The 16846-nt window shown below is 36.6% G+C and overlaps 1 protein-coding gene across 1 annotated transcript in view; it reads left to right on the top strand.

Annotated features, from left to right (window-relative positions):
- Positions 1-16846, top strand: part of PIK3C2G (phosphatidylinositol-4-phosphate 3-kinase catalytic subunit type 2 gamma) — a 323071-nt gene that overhangs the window by 266486 nt on the left and 39739 nt on the right. The window lies entirely within an intron of this gene.

Genomic DNA, 16846 nt, shown 5'->3' with positions numbered 1-16846 from the left:
TTCTAAAATATAAATGTTCATTATGATTTTCCCTGAGACTTAAGGATTAAGTCTGTTTAACACACTTGAGTTTTACATGCTATACTAATAAATATACCTCTATATCATTATTCCATAAAATTAATAAGCACTTGCTGTTTTACATAATATCTTTTTAATATTGCCCGCATATTTCATCTTCGTTGCTTCTGTAACTCTGACTTTATATCGGGGATTATTTAACCTCTACCTGAAGAACACATTTTATTATTTCCTTTAATATGAATTTGCTGGTTGAAAAATTTCTAAAAATATATTTGTCTGAAAGTTTTCATTTTGTCTTCATTCTCAGAAGATATTTTAGCTGACTATGGTATTTGGATAGATAGCAATGATTTTATTTTAAAATCTTTAATGTTATCAGTTCATTGTCTTTTAACTTCCAGTGATTCTCTTTCAAATCCACCTGTTATAATTTTGTTGCTTCTTTGAAACTATTTTTTCTTTATTTTTTATCTCCTTTTAATATTTTTCTTTTTACATTTGTTTTTCATGTTTGAATTTAATTTCTCAGATACAACTTTGTTTCTATTTGCTATGCTTATGAGCACTTCCTAAATTTGTTCCCTGATGTCCTTCACCAGTTTTGGACATTTCTGCCATTATTGCTTCAAATATTGTTACTATTTTTTTCCTCTCTCCCTTTTCCTGAAACTGCAATCACATATGTTAATCTCCTCATGCCTCCTAAATCTACTCCTGTCTTTTTTCTCCTTTTGTTCTCCTAATGTATTCTCAATAGTTTCTTCTGACTTATCTTCTGAGTTACCTATTCTCTACTTACCTGTGGTTTTAAGGGTTTTTTTTAAGTTTATTTATTTATTTTGAGGGAGAGAGAGACAGAGAGAGAGAAAGACCACGAGTGGAGGAGGGGCAGAGAAAGAGAGAGAGAGAATCTCAAGCAGGTTCCACACTCAGCACTGAGCCCAATGCGGGGCTCGATCTCACGACTATGAGATCATGACCTGAGCTGAAATCAAGAGTCAGACGCTTAATCGACTGAGTCACCCAGGAGCCCCTACTTATCTAAGTTTAATATACTGTTAAATCCATCCTTTGAACTCTTAATTTCAATTAATATATTTTTCAGTTTTAGAATTTCTTTTTTGTTTGTTTCTTTTCTTTGCAGAAAACCTGCCTTTTTATTATTTCTTTGAAAATAATAAACATAGTTATTTTTAAATCTTTCTAAAAACTTCAACATTGGGGCCCACTGCGTGTATATATCTATTGTCTAGTATTTCTACTGGTCTTTAATCATCCAGTCTTGTTCCTCTGTAAGGCTGGTTATTTTCCTTTTTATTGTGACCAGATATTGTACAGCAATGTCATTTGAAGAAATAAGTCGAGGCCTATGTTGCTGTTATCTGAGCATAGAGAATTAGAATATCTGAGAACATTAACAATCTAGGATTGCTGAAATTCAATAGCAGGGATTCAGGTTTTTCAAAACCAAACTGTAGCCTTTATGAGGGCCTATTTCTGATTCATCTTTTGTTCCTTAGATGTAGCCATTTTGGATCTAAGTCCAGAATGAGGCAGATTCACCGAAAGCCTACTTGGCAGCTCTGGATTCCTCTTATTTCCTTACTGCTCAAGCTCTCAGCCCTTCCACTGCTCCAACCCATATCAACATATACCCACAACAGAAAAATAGTGTCAAACCCAAGTTCACATCTCCAGATCCTTCCCCCACACCCTAGTCTTGTAATTCTTCACTGTCTTGTTTGCTCTCTGATGCTTTCAAGCAAAGTTTAAAAAACAAATTGTGCAGGAATCCAATTATCCTCAGCAGGAGGTGTGCACTAAATGGCTTAATCTACTATCATCAAAAATAGGATTCTAGAACTGCAATTATCACCCACACTACCCCTCAGCTTTCAGAGATATCTGTCATTCTGCCTTCTCACCCTCATCCTATGCTCAAATATACCTTTTCTCTCATAAGTTACTATATTATATATATGTACGTTTATTGACATTTCCAATCTTAAAAAATATTTAAGGATTTCTTGGTAAGCTGTTTGATTAACTCACCAATGATTCTGAGAATAGCCTGGAAAATTAAAAAGAAATACCAGACCCCAATTTTTCTCCATTCTCTTATATGGGTCAAAAAAAGTATTCTTAAGATACCCCATACCATACACACACAGATAATCATAAAAGCTATACATGCACACAGATGTTACAACTCCTTCCAAATGTTCAAAGGGGCATTAACTGTCTTTACTATTAGGTGTTCCTATCACCATTTGAATGACAGGTTTCTATGAGATAAATGCTAAATTTTAAGACAAGTACTAAACTAACAGAATCCCTCAGAGTTCTAGGACAGATGTAGGACCGTTTAGGGATTTATCTAAAACATTATCTTTGGGGGACCTGGGTGGCTCAGTCCGTTAAGCATCTGAGTTCGGCTCAGGTCATGATCTCAGAGTTTGTGAGTTCGAGCTCTGTGCTGACAGTTCACATTCAGCTCTGTGCTGACAGTTCAGAGCCTGGAGCCTACTTCCAGGTCTGTGTTTTCCTCTCTCTCTGCCCGTCTCTTGCTTGTACTCTATCGCTTTCAAAAATAAATAAACATTAAAAAAATTACAACATTATCCCTAAGGGTACAGGATGCCAGCCTATTAACAGTTGTTTGTGAGGGGCTTTTTGCCTTTTAAAAATGCAAAACTGGAAACCATTGATGGAATATTTTTAAGTAATCCACATATCTGGAATAACTTTAGTGTCACCAATGAGAGCCCATTTCTAATATTAATCATTCTAGCCGGCAAGCTACCATTTTTATTTAAAAAAATCTAATCTCTGACATTCAGTATGCTAATTAACAAAATGCCCATTGTTGATGGAGTCGTGAGTGAATAACAGAAGCATTTATACTGGTCCTAATATTGGTTTCTTGATTAAAAGTTTGAGAATGCTCCATTTCTCCTCTCCTTCCTGCCCCACTTAGTGCAGCCTTGATTCAGACATTAACAGGCAATTCCTGGACTCTGTAGTTTTACTTAAATGTCAGCAGTACTTGGGTTATACCCTGACCTAAGAAACATGCACATAATATCATCCTATATAAGTAGACATATTTTAAGCTTCAGTAAATTGCAGGCATTATGCAGGGCTACCCTCGATCCCACAACTGAGACTTAATAAAGGGTCAAAAAGTCCTATGTTTCTCAGCTGTTAATTGAACAACCTTTCTTCTCCACTTGGAGCTTGGGAAAGGCAGTAGATGAGACTACTTCTCCAGTCATGGTTTGAAGTTTTTTTTTAATTATATGCTGTATAGTAGAGTAAATCAATGTGTATCAAGGGAAACTTACCGAAATTTAAAAATACAATATATTAATGAATGTATTAAAAATTCTGTCTCAACTGTAGGTTTACTGATTCAGGATGTTAGCTTATTGCTGTACCTCCCAGTTGGGTAATATCATGGTTTGATGATGAATAGACCTACTTAAAAGAAGAGAATCCCACAATTCAGATCTTAGGAGTCCTAAGGCTGTTAGAAAAAAAAAAAAAAAAACAGAATTGTCAATAATGACTGCATTAGATTCCATATAGTTAGAAGCAAGAGGCAAGACTTTTGAATTCCTGTCACCAGTTTCTAAGACTAGAGGGTCTTAAAGTATGGTTTCTGGACTGTGCTAGCTTTGTTTGGGAACTTATAAAAATGCAAATTTTTCAGCCCCATACTAGACAGACTAAATCAGACATTTTAGCCATTGATTTTTTTTTTTTAGTTTACTTATTTATTTTTAGTAATCTCTACACCCAGCAGGGGGCTTGAACTCACAACCCTGAGATCAAGAGTCGATGCTCTACGAACTTAGCCAGCCAAGGGCCTAAAATCAGAAATTTTGCAGATGAGTCCCAGCAATCTGTGTTATAACAAGCCCTCCAGGGTGTTCTGGTCCACATTATTGTTTGAGAAAAATTACCTCATTCTATAGACAACTCCCCCCTCCTTTTTTTTTTTTTTTTTCCAGTTTGGATATGGTCAGATATTTGGCCTTCAGTGTTGTAGAAACTCAGGTACCCTCTTAAATTATTGACTTTTAGCAAATATGAACTCAAGAAGATTGTGCTACAATATTATTTCCAGGCTGGTAGACTCTCAGCTGGAGATGCTGTTTTGTATCAAAGGACAAGTGGTTGAGCACTTACAGAGAGATACTTAAACTCAATTCTAAGTGAGTTAGAGAAGGCATCCCAGAGACGATGGCATTCAAGTTGTTGTAAAGGGCAAATAGGAGCTAGTAAATAGAAATTGGGAGAAAGTTGTGTTAGACAAAGAGAATTTCAAGGACGAAGCATTCATTATAGTTTTATGATTTTCTCTTGTTTTGAAGCTTAAAGAACTCAATGACTATATTCATTCAATTTTTACACATGTATAACACAGTTACAAACTCATCAATATTTAATTGATATTTTAAATGAATAATAACAAAATCATTAGCATATATTAACAATGTATTGATAATTGTTTGTATTGCTTTTCAAAACCTAAAAAGACTGAAAGTTTACATCTGAAAAGTATTAGTAGTGGCTGCTTATTTATTCTTATATACTACAAGTCTGTGTTGTTTTTGGGTGGGTTTTTTGTTTGTTTCTTTAGCACATGCCTCCAAAACATGTCATTTATTTGTGTTTTAATATAAATTACTAAACTAATAAGTAATAAGTGTTTTAAATTTTGTAGAAAAATAGACTGGGGGTACTCCCAGGCAAGGTGGCCCCTTCCCCCACCTCCCATACTTAGTTTCTCCTCTGGATCAAACATGATAAAGAGAATGTGTTTGGAATCTAACAAAAATGAAAGAAAGAAAGAAAGAAAGAAAGAAAGAAAGAAAGAAAGAAAGAAAGAAAGAAAGAAAGAAAGAAAGAAAGAAAGAGAAAGAAAGAAAATTTGTAGACAAATGGAATATGTGAATGATGTTACAAAATAAAAATTAATGTAACTTTGATATTTTCCTCACCCTAGTGTATAATCCCATTTGAACCCCAGGAAGCTCTGGCTAGCTAGAGAACAACCTTGGGAATTCTGCTAGCTGCCAGCTCAGAAACTGATCCCACTGGTTACCTAGTACCACCACTAGTTACCTAGTACCACACCCAGGAACACTGCCTGGCTATGCTCATAAGGGATGAGTATCACCAGTGTACTGGGTCTTGACCGTAGCCTTCAGAAAGACCACTCAGCACATTTTTATATGTCTGTTATGAACAAAGACAAAGAAATAAACAGTTTGTGTTCATCATGAGAACAGAACTATGTAACGAGGAAACCGAAAACAAAGATGTGAAATAATTGTGGAAAATGGTGTTAGAACAATAGTGAAGGTATACTATAATAATTGATTATGTGTAGATATATTGCATATGCATGAATTTAGACTTGCATACTCAATATAAATTGTATAATTGTCTAAAAAGACATCTCTTTTTAGAATGTTGACATCTTAATGTCCTTTACTGGAAAACATTCTCTGAAGGTCATGTCCATTAACTTATGCTATAGTCAAGGGCCTCATGGGTATGGCAGTTGTCTATGAGGGAAAATGCTGAGGGGATAGTGGTTGGGATTATCATCTTTGTACGCTGGAGGCTGCCTTACTGATTATACTAAAACCATTTTAAAGGCTATGCGTTTTCAGGATAATTGACAAAATATCTGGTAACCATTGAAGGTGCCAGGCTTTGGCCTATTGAGGCTGAGACAAGTAAGTGCAAAGTGGAGAGGCTTCTGATTTCTGGCCCCAGCGTGAATAACTCAAGTATTGAGATCTGTTTTCATGTGGCAGCAGGCTTTCATTTGGGAACCCTTAAATGTATCTGCTCGCAGGATGAGGTCATACAGAAATGTTAGCAGAGGACTTTTAGGAGAGGGGAAAGCAAAGGAGTCAGACCTAACAGGTGTGGAAGCCTTGCAAAGGGGCAATTAAACTCAGCAAGGCTTAGTGAATATTGCTGCCCATCGCAATCAGCACTGCGCACAGGCAGATGAACAAAAGCACCACACAGGGAGCTCCCCGGTTTCATCACATTCACATTTGCTAATGTGGTAACCAAAGTACTACTGTAGATACCCCAGGACAAGATGTTTTTCTCTTGCTTTTAATCTCTATTGGTCAGTATTTAGGAAAAGGAAGGCTAAAGAAATTTCAGACACCACATTGTTGGTCTCCTGGATGAATTAAGGTCTAAGAGTTGAGGGAGAAAAAAAGAAACAGAGAAGGAAAAAGAAGAGGTATTTATATCTTCAAACATGAGACACTATTGTAAAATCACAGATCCTAGAAGTACTCTAACTGAGAATATGTCAGCCATCTTCTCAACACTGGACTTCCCAGGAGGGGGTCTCATACAAAAGGAAGCCAATATTACAGGTGTGCCTTCTTCTAAAGTAACCTCCCCTAATAATTTAATTGAATTTTGCATAATGAGTATTTAGAGTGCATTAAAATAACTTCCTGAGATGTAAATCCTAAATCTATTTATTTCTTATCATTTCTATACTACAAAATAAATGAAGTAGTCCTATATTAGTAAAAATCATATCAACAAAACTTAAATGTGAGCACTAACATAAAAAGGGCCATTTTGGAAAACTACTATGTCAGTCATTCAACAAATATTTACTAATTGCCTACATTGTATACTGCCTGGCCACGGGTGCCATAATAGCACCTCGTGATCAATTTTTTTAGAATAAATTGAGGAGGTTTTAGAAAGTATGCTCTGGGGGGTGCCTGGGCTGCTCAGTCCGTTAAGCATCCATCTTCGGCTCAGGTAATGATCTTGCAGTATGTTAGTTCTAGCCCCATGTTGGACTCTGTACTGACAGCCTTGAATTCCATGTGTGCATCTCGCTCTCTGCCCCTCCTCCACTCGCACTCTGTCTCTTTCTCTCAAAGATAAATAAACATTAAAAAAATGTTTTTAAATAAGTGAGGCCTCATCCTTAGAGATATTGATTTTCTAGGTAAAGGTTGATATCTAGGTATCTGTATTGCTTTTTAAGAACTCAAGTGGATTTAACTGCACAGCCAGATTTGAGAAATTCTGTTCCAGAAAGTCCCAAGTTGAATCAGACTAGGCCACTGCCCTAAATAGTTTACAGTCTTTATCAATAGCCTGTCTATGTTGAGAAGTGCCAGTGTCCCCATAAAGACTTCTATAGCTTCGTAATCGTTTGTCCCCCTTATTCCTAAGGAACTTTATGGGTCTAGATATAATACTCATTATATGGATTATATGGTAATAGAACAATAACAATTTGACAGGGATATCATTAGATGCTGATTAGCATTAATAAGCTGTATCACCTGTCTAATCACCCAGGTTCTTCGTGCATAATGCATAATGTGGTCAGTTTTCAATTATCTTCAAATGGATTAATCGTGTTGAAAGCTGTATGTGTCTCTCTATGTTGGTGGGTGCTTCCCTGGTTCAGTTGTTTATGTTCTAGAAATGAACACATATTTTAACTAAATAAAACATCATTGGCCTAAAAATTGCATAATTTCAAGGTAAATCATGTTATATTGAAATTTTTTAAGTTTTGTATTATTGATACAGTTTTTCCCTTTTCTCATATATCCACAAAGTTATCTACATAATCACCAAAACTATAGAGTCATGGATGTAACATGAATATTTTAATTATCTTAAGTGATATGAATGAGCTGGAGGAAATTTTTATACATAGGCAAGTTTCCGTTCCTCTTATAATTAAATGAGAGGTTTAAAGTAAATTTATATTGTAGTGAATATTCCTGCAATAGGATAATCCTCATCTCTGGCCCTAGAAAAATCCTTATAAAAATACTTCTCTTCTTTCATAGCTGTTTGTCATATGGCAGTGTAGGAAATGCAAATAATACTATTATGCCTATGTACTAAACCTCACATTCTTCTTTAGTTCTCTTTGTACAATTATTATTAATGTACAGTTAGTACATTTATTTGCAACTAAAATATTTTATATCACTGAATAGAACTTTGTAAAGATTTTTAAGTTTTTATTGGGCACTTACTATATGTAACACTCTAGAGTAAGAGCTTTAAATTGATTGTAGAGAACAAATTGGAGAGATTCAACTAATACCATATAAACCTTATTCTCAATCAGTTTATAATATGGTGATAAATACGGACATGAACATAAAGAAACACATGACATTGAATGGAAAAAGGCTAGGGGGAGGGAGTAGAAGATGCAGCTTGAATTTAAAACAGGACTATCTTTCTTGCTAAGTCAATTTTGTCATATTCCCTCCTTGGGTCATTCACAATTGTAAACAGTCTTGCTTTTTGTCAAGGAAATGAGATTGAAAAGTCTGTTTTAAAGTCCAGTATCAGATATCAGAGTTAAGTTAGATGGGAGAGACATCTTTGGGGCTTTGGTCTAAAGACACAAGAGCAACCCAGATAGAGGAATGCCTGTATATCTCTGATACCACATCTCTGTCTCTCTATATGTTTCTCTCCTTCCCCCCCTTCACACACACACACACACACACACACACACACACACACATACACACACACCTATATAATCTGTTGATAAAAGAAAATAGACATAAATGAAGACCATAATTATATACGACTTCAACATCTCTTCTAATGAGCTGAGGAGCATCAGTTTAGATGTCCTCGTCCTTCATATACCTGACTTTTGTCTATTTAGCTTTACTTTCTTCTCTGAAGCTAAAAGAAACTTCTTTTTTCCCTTTCAATGTAAGTTCATTCCACAAGCAAATGATAGTTGTGATAACAGGAATTCTTTTTGCTTTAAGTTTTGCTGTGTTTTGGTGAAATTGTGTTGCAAACTAAGTAAGGTTTTTATAAAAAAATATATATATAAACATGAAATAAAAGTTATAGCACATGATTGCAGTACCTAAACACACATGTTCCGCATCTGATGTCAGCTAAGATATATAAACAGCTGCTGATTTTTTTAAATTTTAAAGTCATATTGATTGTAATTTCTAGCTCTTAGCAGTATTGCTGCTCATTTCTAAAAGCCTCTTAAAATAAGGAATAATATCACTTGTGGTGTAGGCAATGTTATTATTTTAAGCAGAAATCCAATGTCAAAATAAATCCAAATGGGTAAATCCTATCTTAATAGAGAACATATGTTTCTTGTTCCCTCGTTGCTAAACCCAGATGTTAATTACTACATTTGTCACTACATTGCTCTTTTCCTATTTGGAGCTGGCTGGGATGACGTTGCAGGCAGATGAATGTCACATATGTACCATCAGTAAAACCAAGATTATTTTTCAGAGTCTAGTGAAGTACTGATGACATTTTAGAATCAGAATTATAAAAGATTCTTTAGAAGTTCACCGTTCTTCATAGTGACATTCTTCTATGTAACTCCAGTACTAACATAGTGGGTTGAACTACATTAAAGACTGGACATTCTGACAAGCTGCTTTATGAAAAAGGCAATAAAATACAATTACTGTTCAACTTTGATTTAAAACTCTTCCGGGAATTCATTTTTAAATTCACATTCTTATAGCCTTTCACAGTGTTTGAGAGAGATAGATTTAGCTTATTGTCTTAACTCACTGAAACTAAATCTTACAGCCAATTCTAGATGTTGGATGGCCAGTTAATAAATGGGAATTCTTAATGTGTTATTTTAAAGAAAGAAAAAATTGATCTCTACATTACTTCTCATCTTTGCAAATACTTTAGCTCTCAGTAGTCTTTGTTCATATAAGAAAAACATAAGTTTTGAGCAACTTTGAATTGATCAGCTTTCTCAAAAATCAATCATTTTAAATTGCAAATGGCTTCATAATATAATTGGTAAACAACATATTAATAAGAGCTCTGAACGTAACAAAAATAAGCTGATGCAGATTTTAATTTTAAATTGTTCAATTGTCTTTCAAATTTGCTTTTTATTGACTGCATTTCTAACTTTAAAGTGCATTATTAGACATTTAAAAACCCATATTAGTGAAACATTTACTCTAGCAAACACAATATATATATATAGTCTCATAAAGCATTTAACATAGCCTAATGCATTGACCTGAAACATTGATATATCAAAGACCAGTAACTTTAGAGTCCCTGAAAAAAACCCAAACTTTTATTGATTTATTCACCAAATATATAATGTTCCATATAGGAGAGAGGGATACTCCAAATATTTAACAAATGTTAGGGCAAAGACACTGACCAGAATAAGTGCCAGCCCCTAACCCACCATTAGTGCCATACAAGTTCTACTGATTATTTGCTGTGATGGAGAAAACTGAAGAGGGAGCAGTGGAGAGTGGGAGCCGACAGGAGTTCAGATCAAAATACACTAGGTTTGAGTTCCATACGGAATTTCTAATCAGAGATGTCAAGTGGAAAGTTGAGAGGGAAAGAAAGGCTGGAAATAAAAATATTGGAGTTGTCAGCAAGTAATTGGTTTCCAAAGCCATGAGACTAGATGAGATTACTTAGGGTGAAATGTAAATATAAAAGAGAAGAAGAGATCTGAGGAATATATCTTGCAGGGCACCTAGTTTAAAGTTTAAGAAGATGGGAGAGAATCAACAAGAGAGGTTGAGAAAAAAGCAACCTGTTGGAGACCAGAAGTATCCTATGCCTGGAATCCAAGAGAAAATTCATTTCAAAGAGAGAAAAATCAGCTGTTTCAAATACTACTGGTAGGTCAAAAATTGAGAATTTACCACTGGATTTAGCAAAATGGGTGTTAGTGGTGAATTTAACAAGGACAGTTTGATGGGAGTGTTAGGAACAAAACTCTGATTAGAATAGGTTCAAAAGCGAGGCGCCTGGGTGGCTCAGTTGGTTAAATGTCTGACTCCTGACGTTCCCTCAGGTCATGATTTCATGGTTTGTGAATTCAAGCTCCACATCAGGCTCTGGGCTGTCAGCCCAGATTTCTCTTTTGGGATCTTCTGTATCCTCTCTCTGCATCCTCTCTCTGCCTTCCCCAACTCCTGCTCCCTCTCTCTCTCTCTGTCTTTCTCTCTCTCTCTGTCTTTCTCAAAAATAAATAAACCTAAAAAAAAAAAAAAAAGAAGAGGTTCAAAAGAGAATATGAAGAGAGGAATTTGGGGTAAAAATAGAAAATTATCTGGGGCGCCTGGGTGGCTTAGTCGGTTAAGCATCCAACTTTCGCTTAGGTCATGATCTCGCAGTTCGTGGGTTCGAGCCCCGCGTCAGCCTCTGTGGTGACTGCCAGCTCAGAGCCTGGAGGCTGTTTCAGAGTCTGTGACTCCCTCTCTCTCTGACCCTCCCCTGCTCACGCTGTCTCTCTCTCTCTCTCCTAGAAATAAAAATTTAAAAAAAAATAGAAAATTATCCTTTCAGGGGCTTTGCTCTAAAGATGAACAGGAACAGGAATAAGATAGTGTGCAGGGAAATGTAGATCAAGAAATTTTGTTTATTGAAATAAGTTATAGTATATATATATATATATATATATATATATATATACATTTACATCAAAGAAGTAAAAATTGATGATGAAAGAAATGAGAACTTAGTCATAAGCCAAAGTGTTGACCTTGAGTAGAGAAAAGAACATGAGATTTAGTGCCCAAATCAGTCTGAGATTAAAGCACAAACAGTCCACCCATGTAATGGAGGAAAGGGCAGAAATGAAGTAAGATGACAGATGTGTTGGTGGCAGCTTATAGAAAATTCTTTTCTGTTTCGATTTCCTCTGTCAACTGGAAGACAGCCTTGAGAAGACTGAAAAAGGAGGAAAGTGTTTAGGCATCTTGAGGAATGAGGATAAGGTATTAAATAGTACTATAAGTAAGTAGAGGAATAAATGAACTAGTGACACATATAGAATTGCCAGAAAATCTTTTTAAATTTTTTAACATTTATTTTTGAGAGACAGAGAGAGATAGAGTGCAAGCAGGGGAGGGCCAGAGAGAGAGAGAGAGAGAGGGAGAGAGACACAGAATCTGAAGCAGGCTCCAGGCTCCAAGCTGTCAGCACAGAGCCCAACGCAGGGCTCAAACCCACAAACTGTGAGATCATGACCTGAGCCAAAGTCCATGCTCAATGGACTTAACCACTCAGATGCCCCAGAATTGCCAGAAAAGTCTTAAACACCACCTTAAGGGTAGTGGACATGAGGTGACAGCGAGACCAGTAAGTGTGGTTGAGTGCTTTTCTCCAGGAACATTCAGCAGGTCTGTTACAGTTGCAAAGTTGACAGAGAATAACCTAAGATGGGATTTTTGACAGATATATAATAAAATAGAAGGAAAGAGGGCCAAAGGAGGTAAACAAAATATGCAATGGAGTTATAATAAGTATCAACCATAGGATCCGAATTAGGCAAGAAGGAACATGAGAATATGAAAGGAGCTATGACCAATGAAAAGGCCTTATAGTCAACAGATTGTTTGAGTTGTATAACCAGAGGGAATGAACTGGGAAGGAGGAAAATGGTGATTGTAGACTATGAGGTTAGAAATCAAGATAATGAAAGAGCTTTCTTCACTGATCAAGACAAGATCAAGGGAACAGGAGTGAGCAACTGAGTAGGATGCAAAACAACATCAATAGATGAAAGGAGTTAATAAAACAAAGAATCTACCACAGGAAAGGATAATTTGTGTGAATATTAAAATAAGCATGAAATGGGGCATCTGAGTGGCTCAGTTGGTTGAGTGTCTAACTCTTGATTTTGGGTCAGGTCATGACCCCAGGGTTGTGGGATAGAGCCCTGTGCTGGGCTCCATGCTCAGCATGGGGTCTACTTAAGATTCTCTCTCTCTGCTCCTCTCCTTGGCTCACATACTCTTTCTAAAATAAATAAATAATTAAGTAAGTAAAACACAAAACTTATTTTTAAAATAAATAAAATAAGTGTGAATTATGACAAGAACTATCGAAGAAAATGATACTGTTCTAGGGTGGAAAATGTTCAAGAAATGAAGGTCAGTGACCTACAGACAAGTGTAGACAAGTGCAACAGCAAGAGGGGTGGGGAGAGCAGTAGAGTCAACAGACATGATCTCCAAAGCAGGGTCGTTTGATAGAGGAAGAAAGAATGGGAGTTAGAAGAGAAAGGAGATACGAGGAGGATACCTACCCCCCGACCAGGGCCAGGGGGATAAAGGGAATGGGAGAGAACATAAATGCCATTTTAGAGATTTAATGGGAAAGCAGAATGGAATGCTCAGAAAATACAATATGTTGAGCATATAAGGAATCTTGCTGATGATATTCTCCAGAAGTGGCTACTGCCTTTTCTTTTCCTCCACAATGCTGCACTGTCACCTTTCTAAAAATATCTGATTGTGATGCTTTTCTGCCTAATATTGATCAATAAGTCGCATTAGTTTCCAGTTTCTATAGATCTAGAGTGCCGTAGGACTCTGTAGCCACATATCCTACCTGTCACCTGTCTCCCATATGCATTTTTCACATCTATAGGCCATTGGCAATAATAACACAGGTAACACAGGGTTTGGTTGGTTGGCTGGGTTTTTTGTTTTGGTTTGGTTTGGTTTGGTTTGGTTTTGGTACTAATTTCAATCAGTGAATCATTTCTGCTATCTAGCATTCAGCTTTCTCACTTCTAGAATAAAGTAATTAAATTCAGAGTTGTTTTTTCCCCCTAGGAGACTATTACCTTTTGAAGAATTAAGCAGAAAAGAAACATTCTTCATAATGTGAGAACCTCCTAGGTATTGCAGGACATTTAGGATAAGTAGTCTTGACCAATAATTGCCAATTGTATCCTCTGAGACAGCCAAAAGTGTGCCCACACATTTTCTAGACACCTCATATTGTAAGGCAGCGAGTCAAATGCAGGCCACCCAGTTAAATTTGAATTGAGATAAACTATATATTTTTAGAATAATTATGTTACAAATATTGCATGGACATCCTCTGTTTTTATTTGCTCTATCTGCCAGCCCTACATATGGGGAACACTGTTAAGTAGGATTATACTTAGAGTCCATGTAAAAATGGCACCTTTAATGTTGCTCAGTACACAACCTATACAAGTAAGTGTAGCCACACTCCTTGGGGGTCAATAAACACCCAGATAAAAACATCGATCCTAGTTATCAGTAAGAACAATTGTAGTACTGACGTTGCTAAAACTCATACTCTCTAGTGGTACAGTGTGCTAAAAAGCACTGGAAAGCATGCACATGAGTAAAACCAAGCCTGCAAAAATTTCAAAATTAATTATTTTAAGATCGAGCAACATCACTTTTCCTCCCCTCTTCATCTCTTTTATTGATTTTTCCCTCCATTGACACTGAGTCATGTTTCTCCTCAAGAATTAAAACAATCTTGTTACAATAAAGAATTAGTGTTTAGTATGTCACCCACACCCAGAATTACAAATGAGGATTTCAAGGATATGACAGTGTAAACACAAGGGAACAATTGGCTAGTGGTGACATTTCAGACACTAATTGGGAAAATATTCTGCCTACTATTGAAGTTTAATAACCATTGGGTGGTGAGGCCAAAATGTCACCAGAGAAGAATAATTGTCTAGTTGTCAAAAGGCCAAAGAAGGTTAAATTTTCTTCAACAAATTCTTCACAGTCTGAAGTTTGACTTTAAGCTTTCAAAAAAAAAAGAAAACTTGATTTGGTCAGCATCCTGAATATGGATACATTTCTTGGGGACAGATTCTTATTAAGCAGATTCACAAGAGATTAATACACAGAGATCAAAATTTGGTAATTAACTAACTTACACTGATGCATAAAACTGCTACATAGATAACAATATTCGCATTGGAAAACCAATGTATTCTGTATCTAAAAACAGATCTCAGTTCTGGTTAATAAATATTTATTGAGCAAAAATGCTATATTAGATATGAATGAATACATGGCAATCCCTGCTCCTGATATTTTAATGACGAGGCTAAAAGAGTAGAAAAGAAAGCACGTGATAAACCTTGGGCAAATGGGTGTGTAGGTGTGGAAAGGATGGATAATAACAGAGTGTGTAGGAAAACAAGGAGGTGAGAGAATCTGCACACTTGAAGAAATAAATATAATTCAGTGTAGTTAAGCATGAAGTCCTGGAAGAGAAGTGGTGAGAGATGAAGAGGGGAAATAAGCAAAATCCCAATCAAGAAAGGTCTTACAAGCCTTGTGAAGGAAGCAGTCGGCCTATTTCATAAGAGCAATAAGGAGCCACTGCTGGGTTTTAAGCAGTTAACTGTTATATTTTTATTTTTAAAGATCAGTTTGACAATGAAGTAGAAAATAGATTGGATTAAAGGGTAGCAAGGTAAGAGTTGGGAACCCCTGCTGTAATTTAGGTAGGAAGTGAGGATGCTGGAACTCTGAAGCATACCTAGAAAGAAGAAATGGGTAGTTGAGATATTTAGAAATTAATATCGATAAGGGACTTAGCAATAGATATTATGTGTGGGGTAAGGAACATTGCAGAGTCTAAAAAGATACACTCTGTTTTGAGCCTGGACATAGGAAGAGGTAGCAAATTGCAGGCAAAGAAAATGCATTTACTGGTGCACTTTTTGGCTGTAATTGTCTTTAGAATGGTCAAGAAGCCAAAAAATAGGTATTTTGATACAGAGGGCTGAGGCTCAGGAGACAAAGCTGGGATAAAGGTTTAGATTTGTGCATCATTGTAGAAGCCACCAAAAGGGATAACATCACCCAGAAAGAATGTGCCAGGAATGAGAGATATGGCTTGGAAATGAAGAACACTAGAATTTAAATTATAAGCAAAAGAAAAGGAGCCTGGGGAAAAAAAAAAAAAAGGTTCAGTGATTGGGATGCCTGGGTGGCTCAGTTGGTTAAGCGTCCTTCTTTGGCTCAGGTCATGATCACACGGTTTGTGGGTTTGAGCCCCGTGTCGGGCTCTGTGCTGATGGCTAGCTCAGAGCCTGGAGCCTGCTTCTGATTCTCTCTGACTCTCCCTTACTCACGCTGTCTCTCTCTCTCTCTCTCTCTCTCTCTCTCAGAAATAAATAAAAAACATTTAAAAAAATTTTTTAAAGTCCAGAATGAGGTGACAGGGCAAATGGAAGCAAAACTGAGACAACCTAGTACCATAAAAGCAAATGATAATTTTTCACTGAAAATGTAGTAGTTATATAAAAGCCAAGAAAATCCCCACTGGATTGGGGTTGGGGGGAGACATTAAAAAAGAAAAAGTTGTTAGAGATGATGGTTAAGAGCATCTTTGGTGGACAATTAGTGGTGGAAACCCTGTTGCTGTAGATCATAGAGTAGAAATTGAGGTGAAACCAGTATGAATGTTGGTAGCTCTTCCTGTAGGTTGTGTCAAGGGGCATTAGTGACAGGGTATTATTTACGTGTGAGTATACTTTGTGTGGTTTGACTCTTCTGTTTGCTAGGTGTGAAAATGGAGAGACTACTTTATGCTGATGAGAAAGAAAGGAAGGAGGTAAAGTTACTAACGTAGAGACTGAGATATTCCTCAAGGTTCCTGAGGAGGAAGGAAAAGAATCTAGGACATAAATGAAGGGAGCAACATTGGGTGCTGTCTTACTTAGCTAGGGTCACCGTGGCAAAGTGCCACAAGCTGATTTAACCACAAGGTGACTTAAAGGACAGAAATACATTGTCTTGTGTTTTTGGAATCTGAAAGTCTGAAGTCAAGGTGTCAACAAGGTTGTTTCCTTCTGATGGCTGTGAGGGAAGAATCTATTCCAGGCTTCTCTCCTTGACTTATAAAAGGCTATCTTCTGGGGGCGCCTGGGTGGCTCAGTCACTTAAGCGTCTGACTTCAGCTCAGGTCATGATCTCACGGTTCA

The sequence above is a fragment of the Hyaena hyaena genome, unplaced genomic scaffold, assembly GCF_003009895.1.
Source record: "Hyaena hyaena isolate Hyena2069 unplaced genomic scaffold, ASM300989v1 scaffold_1089, whole genome shotgun sequence".
NCBI classification, from domain to species: Eukaryota; Metazoa; Chordata; class Mammalia; order Carnivora; family Hyaenidae; genus Hyaena; species Hyaena hyaena.
Note: the sequence above shows the minus strand (reverse complement) of the source record. Positions and strands in the feature narration are given on the sequence as shown.